This window comes from Ranitomeya imitator, chromosome 3, assembly GCF_032444005.1.
Source record: "Ranitomeya imitator isolate aRanImi1 chromosome 3, aRanImi1.pri, whole genome shotgun sequence".
Lineage (NCBI taxonomy): Eukaryota > Metazoa > Chordata > Amphibia > Anura > Dendrobatidae > Ranitomeya > Ranitomeya imitator.
Window position 1 is genome coordinate 573,972,316 of NC_091284.1, and position 25,896 is coordinate 573,998,211.

The following is a 25,896-nucleotide window of genomic DNA, read 5'->3' on the forward strand; positions in this document are numbered from 1 at the left end:
TGGAAACCCCCCAATTATAACTGAAACCCTAATCCAAACACTCCCCTAACCCTAATTCCAACGGTAACCCTAACCACACCTCTAACCCTGACACACCCCTAACCCTAATCCCAACCCTATTCCCAACTGTAAATGTAATCTAAACCCTAACTGTAACTTTAGCCCCAACCCAAACTGTAGCCCTAGCCCTAACCCTAGCCCTAACCCTAGCCCTAACCCTAGCCCTAACCCTAGCCCTAACCCTAACCCTAGCCCTAACCCTAGCCCTAATGGGAAAATGGAAATAAATACATTTTTTTAATTTTTCCCTAACTAAGGGGGTGATGAAGGGGGGTTTGATTTACTTTTATAGTGGGTTTTTTAGCGGATTTTTATGATTGGCAGCCGTCACACACGCAAGACGCTTTTTATTGCAAAAAATATTTTTTGCGTTACCACATTTTGAGAGCTATAATTTTTCCATATTTTGGTCCACAGAGTCATGTGAGGTCTTGTTCTTTGCGGGACGAGTTGACGTTTTTATTGGTAACATTTTCGGGCACGTGACATTTTTTGATCGCTTTTTATTCCGATTTTTGTGAGACAGAATGTCCAAAAACCAGCTATTCATGAATTTCTTTTGGGGGAGGCGTTTATACCGTTCCGCGTTTGGTAAAATTGATAAAGCAGTTTTATTCTTCGGGTCAGTACGATTACAGCGACACCTCATTTATATCATTTTTTTATGTTTTGGCGCTTTTATACGATAAAAACTATTTTATAGAAAAAATAATTATTTTGGCATCGCTTTATTCTCAGGACTATAACGGATGCGGCGATACTAAATATATGTACTTTTATTGTTTTTTTGTATTTATTTACATAAAGAAATTTATTTATGTGAATAATATTTTTTTTTTTTTCATTATTTAGGAATATTTTTTTTTATTTTTTTTTACACATTTGGAAAATTTTTTTTTTACTTTTTTACTTTGTCCCAGGGGGGACATCACAGATCAGTGATCTGACAGTTTTCACAGCACTCTGTCAGATCACCGATCTGATAGGAGTGCAGGCTGCTTCACAGTGCCTGCTCTGAGCAGGCTCTGTGAAGCCACCTCCCTCCCTGCAGGACCCGGATCCGCGGCCATCTTGGATCCGGGCCTGGAACAAGCAGGGAGGGAGGTAAGAGCCTCGCAGCAACGCGATCACATCGCGTTGCTTCGGGGGGCTCAGGGAAGCCCGCAGGGAGCCCCCTCCCTGCACGATGCTTCCCTGCACCGCCGGCACATCGCGATCATCTTTGATCGCGGTGTGCCAGGGGTTAATGTGCCGGGGCGGTCCGTGACCGCTCCTGGCACATAGTGCCGGATGTCAGCTGCGATAGGCAGCTGACACCCGGCCGCGATCGGCCGCGCTCCCCCCGTGAGCGCCGCCAATCGCGCTGGACGTACTATCCCGTCCGTGGTCATGGGGGCCCACCCCACCTCGACGGGATAGTACGTCCAATGTCAGAAAGGGGTTAAGAGCATGAAAATTCAAAGTTGGAAAACTGCAAAAATTTTCAAAATTTTCGCCAAATTTCCATTTTTATTTCACAAATATAATGTCAATGAAATTTTACCACCAACATGAAGTACAATATGTCATGAGAAAACAATGTCAGAATCACCGGGATCCATGCAAGCGTTCCAAAGTTATAACCTCATAAAGGGACAGTGGTTAGAATTGTAAAAATTGGCCCAGTCATTAACATGCAAACCACCCTTGTGGGGTAAGGGGTTAAGGGTAATGGACCTAATGGAAACCGAGTCTAAGGGCTCAAAGAGAGCCCAGGTAAGTGCTTTGCAAGTTTAGGTCGCAAAGAGGAACCTTAGGTTTCAGAATTGGTCTAACTCTCGAGCATGACCTTTCGATACCCAGGAGTTCCCTGTCAAATTACAATTATACAGGGCACCTAATGTGGACACTTGTACCATAAGAGTGTCAGAAGCAGGCCCTTCTCAAGCCCCATTTGAAGATAATCTAAAATGACTTTAAAGGGTATGTCTCCCTTCTCCCTGTGATCCAGACCCGAGAACTTCAAGAAATTCCTACAGATTTTGTCGTAAACCTTTGTGGTAATTGGCTTCCTACTTTTCTGCAGTGAGGAGATCAGATTGCCTGAAAACCCTTCACTAGTTAGTAGTTCCCTTTCAAATTCCAAGCTGCTAAATGTAGATTTGGGTTTTAAGTGTGAACCATTTGCCCTTGAGATAATAGATCTGGTATGTTCGTAAATACCCCCCCCCCAAATCGGTGATCAATAGAATTCTTAACTAGGAGGATCAGGCTCTCTTTGGCCAGAAGCAGAAAAGGATTACAAAACTTATAGGGGCTTCATCCTCCTTGAATCAGTGCTATTTGAGGAATCATGTAGGCCAGACTTAAATCCCATTCTAGTAGGATGGAGTACTGCCTCTGATAGAGGGAGTAAAATTTTTCTACCTTTCTGTTTTCAAACAGATGTATCCAGGTACAGACTGGGACTGAAATTCAGCCCTGGCATTTGAAATAACACAGGCCCATGCTGTCCCCATCTACCAGCACCAGATGGGATATATTACTGATATTACCGTGCATGGAGGAAAGTAAGATTTACTACAAGACCACTATTTCTAATGATACCTTTGTCACAACTCATAACAGTATGGGTGTCCTAAGAACACCGATTCTGTTAATAACGTAGCAGACAAAGAGGCCCATGACCAGACAGGCCCTCCTGGCATTTGCCAGAATTGCCAGATGGCCAGTCCGGCCCTGGATGTATCTCTAAGAGCCCCCATAAATTTACAATTCGGTTGAAGATATATTGATTCCATGTCTATTCCTCATGTTTCAATTGAGAGTGACTTAAAAAGTCCACTTTTGTATCTCTGTTTCCTTAATGTAAAGAGACAACAGAAACAGTAAATTTGCTTTCTCCAACAGAGAATTATTTTTGCTTGCCACATGAATTGATCTGGATTTTGCTCCCCCCACCTTGGCAATTTATGTAGGAAATCGCTTTCCTGTTTTCGGATGTTTTTTGACTAAAGAGAGCATTTCCCATAATGACGACTCTATATCTGAATATTCTTTTTCGCTTGATGAACCTGGCTGTTCCGGGTCACTCCAAGCCCTCTGGATAAAAACGTCTCTCATGTAAGCCTCCCATCCCTGCAGATATGCTTCCATCATTATAACTGCTGAATCAGGGCTCTTCAAGGAGATTCACTTGGACAAACTTTCTTCCTGTAACCACCATAGGAGACACTGAAAAGTTGAAGTAAATAGGATTACCTACTTTTCCAGGTGACCCTTTAGAATCCTGAAAGGGTTTCCATTCCCACTGCAGCTCCCTGTCCCTATGGGCAAATCTGGAATACAGGTGATTAGGGTACTCACATGGACTTTCTCAGGAATTTTAGCAGATCTTCCATTAGATCTGAAAACGAGAAACCATTTTCACTATTTGTTTGGGGGCAAAATCTTTTCTGACAGCTAGAATAGAAAGTGATTCCTAAATGGGTTTGCATCTTCCTTGGAATTAGTTTTGACTTCTCCAGGATTATTATCCACCCCAGCCTTATTAATATGGACGTGACCATGTTGAACTTTTTCTGTCATAGATAGCTGGACTTGCCTACTCCCAGAAAGCTGTCTAGGAATTATATAAAAAATAAATTGGTTTTCCCACACATGAGCAGACATCTTAGAAAGTATTTTTGTGGATACTCGAGGTATAATGGAAAATCCAAAGGGAAGTGCTTGAAATTGATAATTACAGAATTTCCTTCCTATTGGATCTGCCACCTTCAGAAATTTTTTAACTTTAACCCCTTCATGACCTTGGGATTTTTCATTTTTCCGTGTTCGTTTTTCACTCCCCTCCTTCCTAGAGCCATAACTTTTTTATTTTTCAGTCAATTTGGCCATGTGAGGGCTTATTTTTTGCGCGACGAGTTGTACTTTTGAACGACATCATTGGTTTTAGCATGTCGTGTACTAGAAAACGGGAAAAAAATTCCAAGTGCGGTGAAATTGCAAAAAAAGTGCAATCCCACACTTGTTTTTTGTTTGGCTTTTTTGCTAGGTTCACTAAATGCTAAAACTGACCTGCCATTATGATTCTCCAGGTCAGTACGAGTTCATAGACACCTAACATGACTAGGTTTTTTTTTTTTATCTAAGTGGTGAAAAAAAATTCCAAACTTTGCTAAAAAAAAAAAAAAAAAAAAAAAAATTGCGCCATTTTCCGATACTCGTAGCGTCTCCATTTTTCGTGATCTGGGGTCGGTTGAGGGCTTATTTTTTGCGTGCCGAGCTGGCGTCTTTACTGATAGCATTTTGGTGCAGATACGTTCTTTTGATCGCCCGTTATTGCATTTTAATGCAATGTCACGGCGACCTAAAAAAACATAATTCTGGCGTTTCGAATTTTTTTCTCGCTACGCCGTTTAGCGATCAGGTTAATGCTTTTTTTTAGTTGATAGATCGGGCGATTCTGAGCGCGGCGATACCAAATATGTGTAGATTTGATTTTTTTTTATTGATTTATTTTGATTGGGGTGAAAGGGGGGTGATTTAAACTTTTATATTTTTTTTTATTTTTTTCAACTTTTTTTTTTTACTTTTGCCATGCTTCAATAGCCTCCATGGGAGGCTAGAAGCAGGCACAACCCGATCACCTCTGCTACATAGCAGCGATCTGCTATGCAGGTGCAGGATTGCAGGTGTGCTGTGAGCGCCGACCACAGGGTGGCGCTCACAGCCACCGGTGATCAGTAACCATAGAGGTCTCTAGGACCTCTATGGTTACCATCCTGACGCATCGCCGACCCCCGATCATGTGACGGGGGTCGGCGATGACATCATTTCCGTCCGCCCGGCCGGAAGCGGTAGTTAAATGCCGCTGTCTGCGTTTGACAGCGGCATTTAACTAGTTAATAGGTGCGGGCAGATCGCGATTCTGCCCACGCCTATTACGGGCACATGTCAGCTGTTCAAAACAGCTGACATGTCCCGGCTTTGATGCGGGCTCACCGCGGAGCCCTGCATCAAAGCAGGGGATCTGACCTCGGACGTACTATCCCGTCCGAGGTCAGATAGGGGTTAAACTTGAACTTTAGGAATCTGCATAGATTTATAATGATGTGGTAAGAGCCATCTGGTTTTCATTCTTAGACAGTGACGAGAATAGTAACCTGTGCTGGAACCAACAACAATACACTTTACCAGTTTTAAGACTTCCTCTTCTAACAGTGATTGTACCATGCGGCAACCCTGACTTCTAGTAAGCATGAATTTTGGAAGTGAGGTAGAGAGAAACTCTAGCTTTAGGCCTATTCTTATTGTACTGAGGATCCAGGAGTGTGCTTATATTTTTGTCTAGGCAGGAACAAAGTTCTTTAAACTTCCTCGTACCTGGTCTATTGCGTCAATGTGGCTTGGGTTTCCTGGTTTTGGAAGAAGGATCCCGAGCATAAAGCCTTTGTTCTTCCTCATAGGGTCCTCACACCTACCCTTATCTTTTGGAAGTTCCCTCTGGCCATACCTCCTTTTTGCCTGTAAAGGGTTTAATAAAAGTTGACAAAAATAGAGTAGGAAATCCTTTCGTCCTCTCCCCTGCCTTCTCTAGGAAGCCATCCAAAGCAGGACCAAAGAGGAACTCCCCCTTGCAATGTACGGAGCACAATATAGACTTAGATTGAATATCCACAGCCCAAAATTTTAACCATAGTCCGGTAGACCTTGCGGTCAGAGATACTGTGTCTGCCAAAGTAGAAAATCTGTTGCTGTATGGATCATCGAGATGACATTATATTTTCTCTAGCAGTGTTAAGGCCCCTTCATATTAAGCGACGCTGCAGCGATACCGACAACGATCCGGATCGCTGCAGCGTCGCTGTTTGGTCGCTGGAGAGCTGTCACACAGACAGCTCTCCAGCGACCAACTATCCCGAGGTCCCCGGTAACCAGGGTAAACATCGGGTAACTAAGCGCAGGGCCGCGCTTAGTAACCCGATGTTTACCCTGGTTACCATGCTAAAAGTATAAAAAAACAAACACTAGATACTTACCTACAGCTGTCTGTCCTCCAGCGCTGCGCTCTGCTTCTCTGCTCTCCTCCTGTACTGGCTGTGAGCCGGAAAGAAGAGCGGTGACGTCACCGCTCTGCTTTCCGGCTCACAGCCAGTACAGGAGGAGTGCAGAGCACAGCGCTGGAGGACAGACAGCTGTAGGTAAGTATCTAGTGTTTGTTTTTTTTTACTTTTAGCATGGTAACCAGGGTAAACATCGGGTTACTAAGCGCGGCCCTGCGCTTAGTTACCCGATGTTTACCCTGGTTACCAGTGAAGACATCGCTGGATCGGTGTCACACACGCCGATCCAGCGATGTCAGCAGGAGTCCAGCGACGAAATAAAGTTCTGGACTTTATTCAGTGACCAACAATCTCCCAGCAGGGGCCTGATCGTTGGTCGCTGTCACACATAACGATTTCATTAACGATATCGTTGCTACGTCACAAATAGCAACGATATCGTTAACAATATCGTTATGTGTGAAGGTACCTTTACTTTTTATCTGTTCCTCCAATTGTTTAAGGCAAATAATCAAGGATCTTGCTATGCAAGTAATCGAGTAATCGGGGCTTCTCTAAGCATACTAGTATACTAGGTAGGTTTATCTTTCTCATGTTTTCCCATCCTACCACCCCCTTCCACCATAACCCCGTATTTGTTTCCGTGATACACTACCTTACCTTTATACGCATACGTTCAATTTGTGCAGCTGTTATATCTCGGCTATCTTGTTTGATGTCTCGCTATTGGAGTTGTGTTTGATTACTCCCAATCATGACTGTATTCTCCCACGTGATGTATATACTTTTGTTTTTTCTGTTTTTTTGTTTATGTTTATTTTCATATTTTGTTTCTTTTTTAATACATTGGATGTTACTTTCTCTGTATATATTTCCCTTCAGCACACTGATGAAGGTCCAGTAACGACCGAAACGTTTGTGTATACTGTATGTAAATAAAAAACCCCACTTTGCATCACAACACTTTTGGAGTGTGCTAGTCACTTGTATTTTATCAGCTGGGACACTGGCGTGGCAGCCCAGGAAATCAGGCACAGGACAGGTACTGGATCAAGGATTCGGGCCTGGATATACCGCCTCCAGGACAGGCGCCAAAATAGGACAAAACAGGAATCAAGGTAAGGACTTTGGTACCAAAACATAGACAGGAGAGGTCCAGGAACACAAACACACATAGCAAAGTTCAAGAGCTTTGTGAGTGTAGCTCAGGCCCCGCCCATAGGGCAGGGGAGCTTTACATATGAGCTGCCCCTCAGCAATTGGCTGGGGACAGCATTTGAAGTACACACCCTAACCCTGATAAAAGCAGGGGAGGTGTGGCCGCGCACGCCCTAAGCACACACAGAAACCATTACAGCACCATCAGTGCAGGATCTGAGGCTCAGGGCACCTGACTGAAACTGCATGCACTGAGCCACGTGGAAAGTCATGCAGCAGCCACAAATGACCTCACAACCCGCGGACAGCTTCACAGTAGCAACCAGGGAATGCACATGAGGAAGGTATGCAGCAGGGCAAATACCTAAATGCCCATGAACGACTGCGCAGCAGAGCAGGGAACTGAGAAGGCTCAATCCAGGTAACAGCCAACAGTATCCCAGCTAAAATTAGGGGGAAAAGAGTAAAGGGTCATGCCGAAAACCAGAAACAGACAGAACGGCATGACAGGCTCCACACAATTCCAGAAATGCATGATTCAACATTGGGTCAGTTTGGCCCCATTTGCCAGGTTCCTTACCCTAGCCAGATGCACGGTATAGTAAAACAAAAGAAAAAGAGGCAAAGCCTCTGCCAGCTCACCGATACCACAGGTGCGCAGAACTCGTCCTGACCCGACAGGCAGTGGATACAATATATGGAATGAAGTGGTAGTTCCAGCTCCTTAAAATTCAAAGTCTTTATTTTCCAAGTTAAAACTTCATAGTCATCAAAGAATCCTTGTACATCATGGATGCATAGGCAGCGAAAAAGAAAGGTATAAGCAACGCGTTTCGATCAACTAAGATCTTTATCACAGCTGTGATGCTTATACCTTTCTTTTTCGCTGCCTATGCATCCATGATGTACAAGGATTCTTTGATTACTATGTAGAATTGAGAGTCCTCAGTGGTTGATACCTTTTAATGGCTAACTGAAAAGATGGTAACAAATTGCAAGCTTTCGAGACTACACAGGTCTTCTTCATCATTGATTACTATGAAGTTTTAACTTGGAAAATAAAGACTTTGAATTTTAAGGAGCTGGAACTACCACTTCATTCCATATATTGTATCCTTACACTAGCAACTGAAGTGACATCTATCAACAGCTTTAGCCATCATGATAGGAATACTATTTCTATTACAAGCAAATTGTTCATATAAAAAGATTTTTTTAATGTATGCTAAGGTCAGTGTATTATTATATTTGCTTTAATCAAATCAGCATTTTTTTGTGACCGGAGGCCACCAATATGAAGCTCAAATCTACTAATAAGCAGAAAATCTAAATTATTTTATATTTCAAATAGAGGACATCTATTAGTATAATGAGTACTCCATGCTAGTTTAGCAATGAACACTTAAATCAAGACCCGAAAATCATTTAGAAGTATTTATCTATTGAACTGTAGTGCAATAGCTCGTTTTCACAGCCAAGTCCACTTTACCCTTCCAATTACAGATAGGTATGCAAGACACACAATTACTCCTTACTAAATAGCTAGGCTGGATAATTGTGTTTCCACTTATACTGCAATTCATGCTAAGGTTTCGTACTTAATAACTGATTTGAAATTAAAAGACATACAGTATACATCAGCATCATAGCCACATCTGATGGATACTCAAATGGAGGCTAAGATCAAGAACCAAGTATCAACATGAAGGGCTCATTAAGACATCCGTTTGTTTCTCATAATGGAAAAAAACGGACAAATTTCCATGAGTCTGCTAGATCACATTTTCTGGGACACTTCTTATTTTCAATAATTTTTTTAAAATTTTATGGCTTAAAAAAAATAACAAATGCAATGTTAAAAACATAATATTTATTTGTCCAATCCAAAGTATTCCTGCATTCCTAATTGATGAGGAACAAAGAAAAAGAAAATTTCTGTTTTGATGCTGCAGGGTCAATATTGTGGTTCCTGGGAAAAAAAAAGGTCTGACTTTGGGAGTCTAAAGGTACCGTCACACATAACGATATCGTTAACGATATAGTTGCAACGTCACGCTTTTCGTGACTTAGCAACGATCCCGCTAACGATCTCGTTATGTGTGACAGCGACCAACGATCAGGCCCCTGCTGGGAGATCGTTGGTCGTTGGGGAATGATCAGGACCATTTTTTGGTTGCTGATCACCCGCTGTCATCGCTGGATCGGCGTGTGTGACGCCGATCTAGCGATGTGTTCACTTGTAACCAGGGTAAATATCGGGTTACTAAGCGCAGGGCCGCACTTAGTAGCCCGATATTTACCCTGGTTACCATTGTAAAAGTAAAAAAAAAAACCAAATACATACTCACATTCTGATGTCTATCACATCCCCCGGCGTCCACTGTGTCAGCTCCGGCCGTAAAGCAGAGCACAGCGGTGACGTCACCGCAGTCAGTGCAGGGAAACTCTCGGCAGCAGCGCGTGCATTAGCAGCGCTCCTGCCGAAAGCAGTTTTAACCCTGTGGATGCCAGCAGGGGACTGACAGACGTCAGAATGTGAGTATGTAGTGTTTTTTTTTTTTTTACTTTTACAATGGTAACCAGGGTAAATATCGGGTTACTAAGCGCGGCCCTGCACTTAGTAACCCGATATTTACCCTGGTTACCCGGGTGCTGCAGGGAGACTTCGGCATCGTTGAAGACAGTTTCAACGATGCCAAAGTCGTTCCCCTGATCGTTGGTCGCTGGAGAGAGGTGTCTGTGTGACTGCTCCCCAGCAACCACACAACGACTTACCAACGATCACGGCCAGGTCGCATCGCTGGTCGTGATCGTTGGTAAGTCATTTAGTGTAAAGGTACCTTAACAGGACTTCCAAAAACACTTTCCAAGAGTCTTGAGACAGATCCAACACCTTCCAGTTGATTATTCAGCTGATAGACTTAAGAGCAAATATTGCTTATATATTTTCTAACATCTTGTCTTTGGATTGGGTGACAATGAGGATGTTGTTCAAGTAGGGAATAATAGTTATAGAGATTTCCCTTAGCTTGGCAGCTACTACTGCAACAACTTTGGTGAAAATCCAAAGGATGGACAACTGAACTGGTATTGGTAATTTTGACCATTGATCTGAAGAGCAAAACAGAGAATTTGTTGAGACTGTGGACAATTAGGAAGATGATAATAGGTGTCCTTCAAGTATATTACTGACATCATGAATTCCTTTCCCATTCATCTCAACACAGAATTGATAGTTTTCATTTTGAACTTCCTGTACCTTACAAATTTGTTTAGGGGGTTTCAGGTTTATTATCATGCAAAACTTCCCATTTGTCTTGTTTTTTACCTGGCTGAAATAAAAAACTCTTCTATTGGGACAGGACATACAGCACCCAGATTAATTACATCTAGAACATTACTTAACAGTAAAGTAGAACATTTTTTAAGTTTTTGTGACAACAAATCAGGAAAGGGGAATAATTAGGAAGTCTACAAGATAACCTTCTCAAATTATGTTAATTATCCAAGGACTTTGTGAGGCCAATTGGATAGGAGCCACAGGTTGTGAGATTTTTAACCTTGCCCTTATACAATTGGTACCATACATTGAAGAACAAAGAGGTTATGGTTTGTATGAAGAGAAAATTATTCCCTTTTCCTCCAGTGGGATAGCTCCAATTGCCTGTTTTATCAGTAAATTTCTGTTTTTCTTGAATATAGCACTCAAGCACAAGAAAAATATTTATTATTTTTTTAAATTATTTTTCTAGGTCATTTCCCCTGAAAAAAACTTTTTTAAGGTCGGATGCTTTTACAATATATTTTCATGGTTTGGAACATAAATAAACTGTTGATAGAATAGCAGAGAGCATAATTTGTTCTTAGATGCCATGTCCCACAATGACAATTTCAAAACCATCCAACGGGTAGAATTGGTAAGAACCACAGTAAGAGTGGGAAGTCTAATATTTAAGTTCTGGCTGCTGCAATCATTCACATCTACTGTTCTGTCACAAACTTTGTACGCTCCCTCCATATCAACCCCTTTCCTCTATTCTCCTTTGTACAGCTCTCATGCTCTCTTCACAATGTTAAGCTACACAGATCGGTTCACACCCACCATACAACTCAAGAAACGCTTTTACAAATCACTCAACCATCTGCTCACTCTCCCTATTCCCCTTCTCCTAGTCGCAGGAGATATCGCTCTTAATCCCGGCCCTTCTTGTAATAATAATACCAACGCCTTCACTGCTACACTCAGAAACCCTGCTAATCTGATTAATATTCCTTGCATGCCTTCTGTCTCTTTGAATTTTGCCCTCTGGAACGCACGGTCAGCGTGTAACAAGCTCTCCTACATCCATGATTTTTTCTTTTCAAATTCCCTTAACCTTCTGTCTCTTACTAACACCGGGATACAGCAGTCGGACACCACTGCCGCTTCTGCTCTTTCATATGGTGAAAACACAAGATAGAAATATCATAAGAAAACACCCTGCAGTAAATAAACAGTAATAGTGCATGAAAATAATATGTGCTGCTTAGTTAAAGGGACTCTGTCACCTGAATTTGGAGGGAACAATCTTCAGCCATAGGGGCGGGGTTTTCGGGTGTTTGATTCACCCTTTCCTTACCCGCTTGCTGCATGCTGGCTGCAATATTGGATTGAAGATCATTCTCTGTCCTCCATAGTACACGCCTGCGCAAGGCAAGATTGCCTTGCGCAGGCGTGTACTACGGAGGACAGAGAATGAACTACAATCTAATATTGCAGCCAGCATGCAGCCAGTGGGTAAGGAAAGGGTGAATCACACACCCAAAACCCCCGCCCCTATGGCTGAAGATTGTTCCCTCCAAATTCAGGTGACAGAGTCCCTTTAGCATAATTTTGATTAAAAAATGCAATAGACATCCCACCACTTCATGGTGTCCTTAATCGGGACAGGCCTAACCTCAAATATTAAAACCTTACCATTTGTCAAGTGACATGCATGTGGATAAGGACTGAGAAGGACTGAACAGGCTAGCAGACACACAGCTATGGGGAACCACATGAATATAATGTCAAGCTCAAAGAAAAGGCAGGCCACAACTTTATATGCACAAGGTGCAAACCAACTGAGAAAAAAACCTTTTCTCACGCTATGAGTGGTGACGTCAGTAAGGTTACCTCAGTTGATCGGCGATTAACTCCTCTCATCTTCTTGACATTAGTGCCCGCATCTCTGCCTGCAGTTCCTCTCTCCCTGAGGAGACGTCAGCATACTCACCACCACAGCCCCAGTCCAGATGCTGCCTGGGATGCATGCACCGCATGCAGGTCCCTGGGCACTGTGCTTAGTATGTGCGCGTGCACTTCCTCTTTCTTAAAGGGGCAGCGCACATTCTTCTAAAGTGTGTCCAGCCAATAGCTGGAGGAGACTTACTATTTAAAGCACCGCCTCCAATATGGAGTTGCCTGTGCAATGTTGTGAGTTTGTTCCCAACACTCTTGTCAGTTTTCAGGTCCCAGTGCTTGTATCTCAGCCTGCTGCACCCGCCTCTACTTTTCTCAATGGCAGCTGAGTCTGCTGCACCCTCCAGCACTCAGCTCAATGGTAGCCAGTCCAATTGCCCTCGCCAGTGCTCACCCAAATGGCAGCCAGTCCATATGCACCCGCCAGTGCTCACCTCAACAGCAGCCGAGCCTGCCGCACTTGCCAGTGCTCATCTCTCTATCAGCCTGTCCTGTCTGCACCTGTGGTTCCTGTCATCTTCTCTGCCTGCCTGCATCTGCTGGACATTCCCTTGGGCCGCCCCAGCTACCTGTTCCTAGGGGTCAACTGCCATCTACCCAAGGTCAGTCCTGGAGTAGCACCTCTCCTCAGATCTCGTTGTCATTAGCCAGTGCGTATCCGGGGTCATATTAGGTGAGGCTCCTAGTCACGCCCCTCCAGATCTTCCTTGAGTTTCGGCACAGTGGTTCCACCACCCAGCCAGTTACATTGATGCTACCACTACTCATGCTACTGTCAGTGAGTTGCGGCTGGCATGCTGAGCAGTGGCATCACGCCACAGCTTAGCAAACCATCTGGATGTAGCAGAGCTGCGGATCGTTGGAGGACATAATTTGCATGGATTATTTACAGACAGGTGATGATTACTTTGTTTTTTTATTTTTATTTAGCTTTTAATAAATGGGTAAAAGAGGGTTATGTGTAATGGGAGTGGTGGAACCACTGTGCTGTGGTTTAAGGAGAGCCCGGGGGTGTGACTAGGTGAGCACTTGACTTTTCACTAGAACCCATGATGGTGGGGTTAGGCTTGGCTCCCGATGAACACCAGGTGCTACTCCATGACAGACCACGGACGCACGGCAGCTGACACCCAAGGGACTAGTAGCAGCAACAACCTGGAAGGTGAGGACAGCTGATGCAGGAAGGAGCAGACTCGTATGGCTGATACACAGGTCGGCACGGCAAGTTCTGGCGGATCTGGCTGATGCACAGACTGGCATGGCAGGTACATTCAGGTCCGGCTGATGTACAGATTGGCATGGCAGGTGCAGGTGGGTTCAGCTAATATACAGACTAGCACGGCATGTGCTGGCAGGTTCGGCTGATATACAGTTTGGCACAGCACGTGCGGGTCATATACAGACTGACAAGGCAAGTATGGGTAAGGAGGTTAGGGATGAACAGACACTAGCAGAAGCTATCAGACTAGGACCTGAGAACTAGCAAGCGTGTTTGGGAACAGACTCGCAATGTTGCACAGACACCTCCACGCAGGTGGAGGTGCCTTAAATAATAAGGGTCTTCCAGGCATTGGCTGGGCACGCTTTAGGATGGTGTGCATGGCCTCTTTAAGAAGGAGTGAGCATGCTTGCACCCTAAGTACAGTGCCCGGGGACCTACGTGCCGTGCGCGCACTTTGGGCAGCAGCAGTCAAGGAAAGAGTAGGAAGAGCAGGACAGGGGCAGCGGTGGTGAGTCGGTGTCCCTGCCATTGGAAGGGGGCAGCATGTAGGCACATCAGCACTACATCAGAGAGTGTTTTGTTCAAATAAAAGACTTTGTGGTATATGATTTGCAACTTAAACTTACGAGGCTAGCAATGTTGGTGTCCTATTGATGTCTCTCCATTACTAACCCCTAGGCTCAATGTCAGCAAACATAAAACAGCTGACATTAACCCCAAAAACATTACCCCACTTGCCAGAGCACCACAGAAAAAGCCAAGGGTAAGCGCCAGAATTGAATCTAAAGGATGCGCCATTTCTTGTGTGGTTGAGGGTTAATGTTATTAGTCTGGGAGGGATCAATATCCCTGGCCCCTACCCAGCCTATTAAGATCAGCCCTCAGCTGTCTGTTTAGCCTTTGCTGTTTATTAAAATTAATGTGACCCCCACGTCATTTGTTGGGGGGTCCCCCCTTTTTAATAACTAGTAAAGGCTATGCAGACAGCTGTGAGCAGTTGTTAAGGAGCTGGGAAGATCCATTGATAGTGGCCCCTTCCCAGAATAATAACACCAGCCCCCAGCTGTCTGCTTTCTCTCAACTTGTTAAGAAAAAAAGAAGATCCTATGCAATTTTTTTCTATAGAACATGTTTAACTATGTAAAACAATGCCAAAAGTGGTAGACTAAACCACACATGAAAAGTCAATATAAGGTCCCAAGTCCTGGTCCAAGTCGATCATCCTATAGACATAATTATGTATTTAAAGTCCCCCTTTCTTCAAATCTAATAATTTTAATTACCCCAAGATTAATGTGAAATTCAGATATTTTTGAACAATACATTTAATTACCTTTTTCTATAAGGTGGCAAAGAAAAAAACAAGCAGGTTTGAACAAACCAAATTTGTATTTCCTACGGTCCATAAAGGTACATTTCTGTCATATACCAAAACATGAAAAACAAAAACACACATTAATTCAAGAAACAAAAAAAGAATAAACAAAAAAGGGAAACAAAACAAACATTGCAAATTATAAGACGGTGCGGAACTGTAATCAGGACCAGGACTGGGGGTTGAAAAAGGTGGGGGAGATGCAACAGGACTGGAGACATAGGGCGTAAGTGAGGGAAGGTCCCGGAGGTTGGGTTGGTATGGCTGGTCCAGGCAAAAGATACCAACCTCCTACTGTGGTTCACATTTATTCAGTGGATGTGATGGCATTTCTGCGCACAAATCCTGAGTCCCAGATCTTCATCTGGCTTTATCTTCTGTGTTTTGGCCACCATGCCAACAAATCAAGGGTGATTATGGCGGGAGACATGGTGGTGAGGGGTTTGTTGGCTGCTGTGATGCTGGTGCTGGAGGTGGCTGCCAAGATGATGTCGCTGGAGGAGGTGGTGTTAGCTACCAAGATGCTCACGCTGGAAGAAGTGGTGGTGGCTGCCGTGATGCTGGCACTGGAGGTGGTTGCGGTGGCTGTTGTAATGCTGGCACTGGAGGTGGTGGTAGTTGCTGCTGTGATGCTGGCCCTGGGGATGGTGGCTGCTGAGATGGTGTGTCTGCTGAGTACCTTTCTTGTGGGTCCAATGGCAATTTTTTTGTTTGCCTCAGAAAGCTGCCTCCTTTCGATGAATTAAAAAATGTCCATTGGTGAATTTAGTGGCGTGGCAGCAGTCAAAGCAATTTGGTGAGCGTCCCTGGTCCACAGCCTCAAAGAAAAGGAAACATGCCTGAAATAATGGGTCAGGCTCAGACCAAAATCCTCTTCCCCATCATCACTCATAGCTAGGCCAGCGTCACGACCGCCTGTGATGGTGGGGGCCCACCTACGGCGGTAGCGTCACTGGCTTATTGGTGCATGGGTGGAGGTGTCGAGGGGCTGTGGTGTTGTGGTGCACTCTGTAGGCTCCTCTTCTTCCTGACCCCCAGCTCTGGCCTCTATGTCAGATTCTTCTCCGGACACCAGCACCTCCGAGCTGGATATATTTCCCTTTTTAGTGGGGTCAGATATGTAAGGTCAGAGATCAGAGAGTAAAAAACATTTTTAGTATGCAAAATCATAATCTGCACCTTACAACAAACAAAGTAAAAAAGGTAGCCACTTACGGCTGAACATGTAGGGCTGGGGCCAAAAACTTGAGCTGGTCATAATATAGGTATGGCCTTTTTCTTAGGGCCACACCACCAATCTTGCTACGCTGTTGTCGCTTGCAGCAGAACTGGTCCTGGCAACTCCTCCATCGTCTTTTCACTACACCCACTGGAAAGTTAAATGTAAGAGATTATATAAAATGTATGTAGTGTAGGTAAAGGATGATGTATGCAAATTACATGTATAGCGTGTATTTTAAGATCACTGCTAGCATGCGTTTTATTTGTATGTGTTGTAGCATGGCTAAAGGGTGTGTAGTCGACGGGAGGTATGTGCCACATAAGTGCCTTGTTGCTGTAATGTAGCCCGGAATATTGCGTTGTTTTATATAACCATATATTTGTGTTTCAGGACCTGTGGTGATGTCAGACCACATGGCTAATCATGTGATAGATTACTGGGTGTGGTTAGTCCTATATAAGACAGGCTAATCCTTTACACAGCAGATATGTGTGGAGGTGAAACCCTCCTGAGTGGGTTCGGCTTCAGGACTGAGCCGGATGAACTGGACCCTTGTTTTCCTTTGCCTGAACTAAAGGCTATTTTGCTTTCTGTTGTTTTGCCACATGGTTTATGAAGCAATAAACCCAGTGAACTTTAAAGGAACACGTCTCCTGAGTGTCAGCCGTCGCAGCTGAGTGAGTGAAATCGCTACAATTGGTGGAGACCTGCGAGCAGCGTTCCCAGCGGAGACGTGAGTTTATTTTTGAATGTCCTGGGTCAAGGCTGTTGCAAGCCAGCAAGCATTGCCGGAGAAAATGGAGGACCTGCTGAAACACTTGGTCCAGCAGGAGCAAAGGCAGCAAGAGACCAACAGGCTGTTGATGCAGCAGATACAACAGAGCCAGCAGCAGATACAACAGAACCAGCAGGAGCAATGGCAGCAGATGCAGCAAAGCCAGCAGGAGCAACGGCAGCAGTTACAACAGAGCCAGCAGGAGCATCAGCAGCAGATGCAGCTTCTGGCAACCGCCATCCAGGGCAAGGCGAGCGCCCCAACCCCAGGTTTGGCTGATGACACCCACGTCCGGAAGACGGTAAGACGCGCATTGCAGAAAATGACTCCCGGGGATGATGTTGAGGCCTTCCTGACGGTGTTTGAGAGGGTCGCTGAGAGGGAAAAACTTCCGCCAGAGCAGTGGGCAGAGGTACTTGCGCCATACCTGACGGGAGAACCCCAGAAGGCGTACTATGATTTGACCTTGCAGGATGCCAAAGAGTATCATAAATTGAAAGCCGAGATTCTCGCACGTCTGGGGGTGACACTGACTGTCAGGGCACAGCGAGTTCACTCCTGGGGCTATCACCGGGACAAACCACCTCGTTCCCAAATGTTTGATCTGTTGCACCTGGTCCAGAAATGGCTGCAGCCAGAGACCTCTGCGCCTGCACAGATGGTAGAACGGGTGATGATGGATCGGTTTGTCCATTCCCTCCCGAGGCCTATACAGTCTTGGGTTGCCCAGGGTGATCCCCAGAATGCCGACGAGCTGATCGGACTGGTTGAGAGATACCAAGGGTTGGAAGGCTCCTTCGGGAGGCAGCCCATGCCGTACTGGGGGTCCCAGAGGGCAGCTGAGTCCCAAAAAGGGGTGGTGCGTCCAAGGTCACAAAGGGCGGGGGAGGTGGTGCCCAAGGTCCCCACGGGTGATGTTATTTGTTGGAGGTGCCACAAGCCAGGACATATAGCTGCCCGTTGTTCCCAAGCCACTGAGCAGATGGACTGCAGCATGGGACGCCGTTGTTCATACTATGCGTATCCAGTCTGTAGTGTGAACTCTCCATCCAACGAGGGACCTCAAGCGTGTCCTGAAAGGTGAACGGTCAAGCAGTAATGGCACTGTTAGACTCGGGGAGCCTAGTGACCCTGGTGAGGGCCACTTTTCCTCTTCACCTGCTCCCAGGAAAGAAGGTCGGAGTGCGGTGCATACATGGTGACGCAAAGGACTACCCTATGGCCAGGGTGGACATTGAAACGGCATGTGGCACTGAATCCCACATGGTCGGCGTAGTTCAGGACTTGTTGCACCCTATAATTATTGGCCGGGATTTCTGTTTGTTTTGGGATTTGTGGGGAAAGGGTTCTGAGCTCCCTGGCAGGGAACCAGTGAACCCTGGAACGGTATCGCCACACCCAGAGGCAGACAGCTTTCCTTTTTGTGTTCTGGTTGGGGATGAGGAGGAAGTATCCCCTACATCTGACATTCTGGAGTTAGAGGTTACCGGTGAAAATTTTGGGACTGCCCAACATAGGGACCCCACTCTGAGGGAAGCCTTTAATAATGTCACAGTTATTGATGGGGTGGTACAGGAGCCGGGGGCAGACAAAAGATTTCCCCATTTTCTGTTGAGGGGGGAATTGTTGTACCGGGTCACGAAAATAAGGGAGGAGTTGGTAGAGCAGTTGATAGTGCCGGGTCCGTATAGACGGAAAGTGTTGGACATGGCCCATTCACACATCTTGGGTGGACACCTAGGGGTGGAAAAAACGCAGGAAAGGGTTGTGCAGAGGTTCTATTGGCCTGGGTGTCACCGGGAAATAGTGAACTATTGCAGGTCCTGCCCTACATGTCAGCTAACTGCTCCTACTCCTCATTTCCGGAACCCCCTTGTGCCACTGCCCATTATTGAGGTACCGTTCGAGAGAATTGCCATGGACTTGGTCGGTCCCTTAGTTAAATCAGCTCGGGGCCATCAGTATATATTAGTCATCCTGGACTATGCCATACGCTATCCTGAGGCAATTCCCTTGAGGAATTCTTCCTCAAAGAGCATAGCCCGCGAGTTGGTCCATGTCTTTTCCCGGACAGGTCTGCCAAAGGAGATCCTGACTGACCAGGGTACACCTTTCATGAGCAAGGTGATGAGGGAGTTATGCAAAGCCCTGAAGATCTCCCAGTTGAGGACCTCGGTGTACCATCCCCAGTCAGATGGTCTTGTTGAGAGGTTTAACAAGACCCTAAAGAGCATGCTGAGAAAAGCTATAGAGAAAGACGGTAGAGACTGGGATTGTCTCTTACCCTATCTGATGTTTTCCATTCGTGAAGTTCCACAGGCCTCCACAGGGTTCTCACCGTTTGAGCTTCTATATGGCCGACATCCACGAGGACTCCTGGATATAGCCAAGGAAACCTGGGAAGCCGAAGTCACGCCCCACAGAAGCGTCATTGAGCATGTGGCCCTGATGCAGCAGAGGATTGCAAAGGTGATGCCTATCGTGAAAGAACACCTTCTCCAAGCACAAGAAGCTCAAGCCAGGGTCTACAACCGGTCTGCAAGAGTGAGGCAGTTCAATCCGGGAGACCGAGTTCTGGTGTTAGTTCCAACGGTGGAAAGCAAGTTCTTGGCCAAATGGCAAGGGCCATATGAGGTTGTCGAGAAACTTGGTGAGGTAAATTATAAAATTCACCAACCAGGAAGACGGAAACCATTCCAAGTTTACCATGTCAACCTCATCAAGCCATGGCAAGATAGAGAGCCGACAGTAACTCCGTCATTATTAAAGGGAACCTGTCATCTGAATTTGGCGGGACTGGTTTTGGGTCATATGGGCGGAGTTTTCGGGTGTTTGATTCACCCTTTCCTTACCTGCTGGCTGCATGCTGGCTGCAATATTGGATTGAAGGTCATTCTCTGTCCTCCATAGTACACACCTGCACAAGGCAAGATTGCTTTGCGCAGGCGTGTACTATGGAGGACAGAGAATGAACTTCAATCCAATATTGCAGCCAGCATGCAGTCAGCGGGTAAGGAAAGGGTGAATCAAACACCCAAAACCTCCGCCCATATGACCCAAAACCAGTCCCGCCAAATTCAGGTGACAGAGTCCCTTTAAGCAACCCAGAAGGTGAGGTTGGAGCGGTTACTATAGCAGAGACGCTATCGAAAACCCAGAAACAGCAGTGCCGGGAGTTACTCCAGAAAAACAGGGACCTGTTTTCAGAATTGCCAGGATACACGAAGGTCATAGAGCACGAGGTCCTAACAGAGCCCCATGTGCGGGTGAATGTGAAACCTTATCGTATTCCTGAGGCTCGTCGAGAAGTTATCTCCAAGGAAGTGGAGCGTATGTTGAGGCTTGGAGTCATTGAGGAATCCAAGAGCGGTTGGTCAAGCCCAATTGTCCTGGTCCCAAAACCTGATGGAGAGTGGAGGTTTTGCAACGACTATCGGAAGTTGAATGAGGTCTCCAAGTTCGACGCTTATCCCATGCCCCGTGTTGATGAGCTCATCGAAAGGCTTGGGCACGCCAGATATATATCCACCTTGGATCTGACAAAGGGGTATTGGCAGATCCCCATGGCGCAGGAAGCCAAGGAGAAGACAGCCTTTTCGACATCTGATGGATGCTTCCAGTATGCCCGGATGCCGTTTGGCCTACAGGGAGCTCCGGCGACCTTCCAGAGGGCTATGGATAGAGTCCTTGCACCCCATAAGGCCTACGCTGCTGCGTACCTAGATGATATCGTCATCTTTAGCCCGGACTGGGAGAGTCATCTGGAGAAAGTCCAAGCGGTGTTGGATGCTATAAGAGAGGCCGGGTTTACTATAAACCCGAAGAAGTGTGCCTTGGGTAAAGAAGAAGCTAAGTACCTTGGATACATAGTGGGTCACGGAGAAATAAAACCCCAAATCAGTAAAGTGGAGGCAATTCAAACGTGGCCAAAACCAGTTTCCAAAAAGCAAGTTAAAGCCTTCCTGGGAATCGTGGGATATTACAGGAGGTTCATCCCAAACTTCGCCACGATGGCTGCGCCTCTGACTGACCTGCTAAAAGGGAAAAAACCAGTAATGGTTAAGTGGTCCGAAGAAACAGAGTCAGCCTTCCAAGAAATGAAAAACGCTTTGTGTAAGCAACCCGTTCTGATGGCCCCAAACTTCAAGAAAGAGTTTATTCTTCAGACAGATGCCTCAGATGTTGGGGTGGGAGCAGTCCTTTCCCAAGAACTACATGGGGAGGAGCATCCTGTTCTCTATCTGAGTAGGAAGCTGTCCTCATCTGAAAAGAACTACTCAGTCGTTGAGAAGGAGTGCTTGGCCATAAAATGGGCAGTGGACACATTACGGTACTATCTGCTGGGACGTAAATTTAGACTGATATCCGACCATGCCCCACTTAGGTGGATGAGGGAAACGAAGGGTAGAAATGCTAGGGTCACCCGTTGGTTCTTATCCCTGCAGGACTTCAGTTTCCATGTGGAACATCGGGCCGGAAAGCTGCACGGTAATGCGGATGCCCTATCAAGAATCCCTTGTTTAGTGGGAGAAAGTGCCAAGCCCCACGGCTTTAGGCAGAGGGGGGAGGTATGTAGCATGGCTAAAGGGTGTGTAGTCGACGGGAGGTATGTGCCACATAAGTGCCTTGTTGCTGTAATGTAGCCCGGAATATTGCGTTGTTTTATATAACCATATATTTGTGTTTCAGGACCTGTGGTGATGTCAGACCACATGGCTAATCATGTGATAGATTACTGGGTGTGGTTAGTCCTATATAAGACAGGCTAATCCTTTACACAGCAGATATGTGTGGAGGTGAAACCCTCCTGAGTGGGTTCGGCTTCAGGACTGAGCCGGATGAACTGGACCCTTGTTTTCCTTTGCCTGAACTAAAGGCTATTTTGCTTTCTGTTGTTTTGCCACATGGTTTATGAAGCAATAAACCCAGTGAACTTTAAAGGAACACGTCTCCTGAGTGTCAGCCGTCGCAGCTGAGTGAGTGAAATCGCTACAGTGTTTACGCTGGTTTGCCAAATGTTTGCGGGGTTTTTTGTGGGAAAAAATTGGACACCATGTTTTAGCTTCAATTGTTATTTCTGTTTGATCTCACCTGCAAAAAATTATATATTCAGATAATTCTAATCTACCGTTTATAATTGCTGAATTTACCTGCTGTGAGCTGCCTTCAAAATTAGGATACAGTTGGCAGCAAATATAGGTCCATGCCAGGTGAGACTGGAATGGGACTGAAATTCAGCCCTGGCATTTTCAAGAACACAGGCTCGCTTCTTGTAAATTCTGTAATCTTGCTCTTTAGTCTAACTACAGATCAGCATCATACAATGAAAATGGTTTGTGCTGCGGACCTGCATAGCAAAGAGCCATTGTATTATGGGAATCTGTAGATGAGCCAATAATCGTGAAATGTGTATTCGTAAGAGCAAACCATACTGACTATTGGCTCATTTAAATAGCTCAGTAATACTCTGATGTAAGAGGAAATGATTCTTAGTCATGTGCATCAATTTTTAGCTGGCTTAAAAATCATGGTTCTTGGTAGCACATTGCTCCTGGCAAACAGGACATGTGTATGCAACAGATACAGACTTAGTTGTGTGCAGGAGGAGTTTACACTTTTCTGACAGTAGGTGGCGATGTTGTTACTGTTATATGCTTCGTTGAATGTAATGCATGTACTTGTCATACTTTGGTTTCACTTTCTCGCTAGTAAAAGGTCTCTCAGACTTCCTGTTAGGCTATATTAAGAAGCTGATGCATGTATCTCATGTTCTGTGTAGATAAAACTTGAATTACCCCATATAACCTACTCTCACAAGATTCCTCTGCGACCAAACTATGCAACAGGTTATGGGCCCAGCATAGAAGACAAAAAGGACTTGGTGAATGCAAAAGAATGCTTCAGAGCAATTCTCTCCAAACAAGTAAGGCTACTTTAACACTTCCGTTTTCTGGGGTCCGTCGTGGTGCAGCAAAATGACGTATCGACGGACGTCATGAAAATAGGTAAAAACGTGTGCGATGGATCCAGTGTAATGACGGATCTGTCATACAGAAATTCCGGGAATTTAATGTCCGGGGACGAGAGAGAGATTTTTCCCGAACTAGAAAATCCTTCAGCGCATGCTCAGCAGGAAAAAACTGGATCCGTCGCTGGATTCCAGTGTGTGAAGGTCGCCGACGACGGGCAGCGCAGGATGTGTCACTGAACGATTTTCCGACATGAACAAAAAACATTACAATGAACGTTTTCTGTGCACGACGGACCGCTATTTTACGACGGATCCATGGCCATCCGTCACAATCCGTCGCTAATACAAGTCTATGGGAAAAAGCAGGATCCGGCAAATTTTTTCTCAAAAATCGACGGATTGTGACAGATCTGAAAAGACAGAAGTGTGAAAGTAGCCTAAGACAAATAAGTTAACCCCTTTACCCCCAAGGGTGGTTTGCACATCAAAGGCCAGGCCAATTTTTACAATTCTGACCACTGTCCCTTTATGAGGTTATAACTCTGGAAAGCTTTAACGGATCCCAGTGATTCTGACATTGTTTTCTCATGACATATTGTACTTCATGATAGTGGTAACATTTCTTTGATATTACCTGCGTTTATTTGTGAAAAAAACAGAAATTTGGCAAAACTTTTGAAAATTTCGCAATTTTCCAACTTTGAATTTTTATGCAATTAAATCACAGAGATATGTCACACAAAATACTTAATAAGTAACATTTCCCACATGTCTACTTTACATCAGCACAATTTTGGAACCAACATTTTTTTTTGTTAGGGAGTTATAAGGGTTAAAAATTGACCAGCAATTTCTCATTTTTACAACACCATTTTTTTTAGGGACAACATCACATTTGAAGTCATTTTGATAGAAAATACCCAAGTGTGACACCATTCTATAAACTGCACCCCTCAAGGTGCTCAAAACCACATTCAATAAGTTTATTAACCCTTCATTTAACTTTTTTCACAAAAAATTTACTTCAGATCCAATTTGTTTTATTTTACCAAGGGTAACAGGAGAAAATGGATACCAAAAGTTGTACAATTTGTCCTTAGTACGCCGATACCCCATATGTGGGGGTAAACCACTGTTTGGGCGCATGACAGAGCTCGGAAGCGAAGGAGGGCAATTTGACTTTTCAATGCAAAATTGACAGGAATTGAGATCTGGCTTTTTAAATGGAAAATTAGCTCCAATCATTAGTGGACACTATGTCACGTTTGGAGAGCCACTGATGTGCCTAAACATTGAAACCCCCCACAAGTGACACCACTTTGGAAAGTAGACCCCCTAAGGAACTTATCTAGAGGTGTGGTGAGCACTTTGACCCACCAAGTGCTTCACAGAAGTTTATAATGCAGAACCGTAAAAATAAAAAATCATATTTTTTCACAAAAATTACTTTTCGCCCCCAATTTTTTATTTTCCCAAGGGTAAGAGAAGAACTTGGACCACAAAAGTTGTTGTACAATTTGTCCTGAGTACGCTGATACCCCATATGTGGGGGTAAACCACTGTTTGGGTGCATGGGAGAGCTCAGAAGGGAAGGAGCGCAGTTTGACTTTTCAATGCAAAATTGACAGGAATTGAGATGGGACCCCATGTTGCGTTTGGAGAGCCACTGATGTGCCTAAACATTGAAACCTCCCACAAGTGACACCATTTTAGAAAGTAGACCCCCTAAGGAACTTATCTGGATGTGTGGTGAGCACTTTGACCCACCAAGGGCTTCACAGAAATTTATAATGCAGAGCCGTAAAAATAAAAGAGAAATTTTTTCCCACAAAAATTATATTTTAGCCCCCAGTTTTGTATTTTCCCAAGGGTAACAGGAGAAATTGGACCCCAAAAGTTGTTGTCCAATTTGTCCTGAGTACGCTGATACCCCATATGTGGGGGGAACAACCGTTTGGGTGCATGGGAGGGCTCGGAAGGGAAGGAGCGCCATTTGGAATGCAGACTTAGATGGAATGGTCTGCAGGTGTCACATTGCATTTGCAGAGCCCCTAATGTACCTAAACAGTAGAAACCCCCCACAAGTGACACCATTTTGGAAAGCATACCCCCTAAGGAACTCATCTAGATGTGTTGTGAGAGCTTTGTACCCCCAAGTGTTTCACTATAGTTTATAACGCAGAGCCGTGAAAATAGAAAATCTTTTTTGTTCTCACAAAAATTATTTTTTAGCCCCTAGTTTTGTATTTTCCCAAGGGTAACAGGAGAAATTGGACCCCAAAAGTTATTGTCCAATTTGTCCTGAGTACGCTGATTCCCCATATGTTGGGGTAAACCCCTGTTTGGGCACACGGGAGAGCTCGGAAGGGAAGGAGCACTGTTTTACTTTTTCAACTCAGAATTGGCTGGAATTGAGATCGGACGCCATGTCGCGTTTGGAGAGCCCCTGATGTGCCTAAACAGTGGAAACCCCCAATTATAACTGAAACCCTAATCCAAACACACCCCTAACCCTAATCCCAACGGTAACCCTAACCACACCTCTAACCCAGACACACCCCTAACCCTAATCCCAACCCTATTCCCAACCGTAAATGCAATCCAAACCCTAACTTTAGCCCCAACCCTAACCCTAACTTTAGCCCCAACCCTAACTGTAGCCTGTATGGTGGCTCTTTTTTACGGGACAAGATGACGTTTTCAGCGGTACCATGGTTATTTATATCTGTCTTTTTGATCGCGTGTTATTCCACTTTTTGTTCGGCGGTATGATAATCAAGCGTTGTTTTTTGCCTCTTTTTTTTTTTCTTACGGTGTTTACTGAAGGGGTTAACTAGTTGGACAAATT

General features: G+C 45.0%; 1 long non-coding RNA gene across 2 annotated transcripts in view; it reads right to left on the minus strand.

The window, feature by feature from the left end:
* Nucleotides 1–15,045: 15,045 nt before the first annotated feature.
* LOC138672213 (uncharacterized) overlaps nt 15,046–25,896 on the minus strand; it is an 83,788-nt gene continuing 72,937 nt past the window's right edge. For both annotated transcript variants that reach the window (XR_011319644.1, XR_011319645.1), the window contains exons 2-3: nt 16,296–16,449; nt 15,046–16,179 (exon numbers count right to left, since the gene is read on the minus strand). This is a non-coding gene — a long non-coding RNA (uncharacterized lncRNA). The remainder of the gene's footprint in view (nt 16,180–16,295; nt 16,450–25,896) is intronic.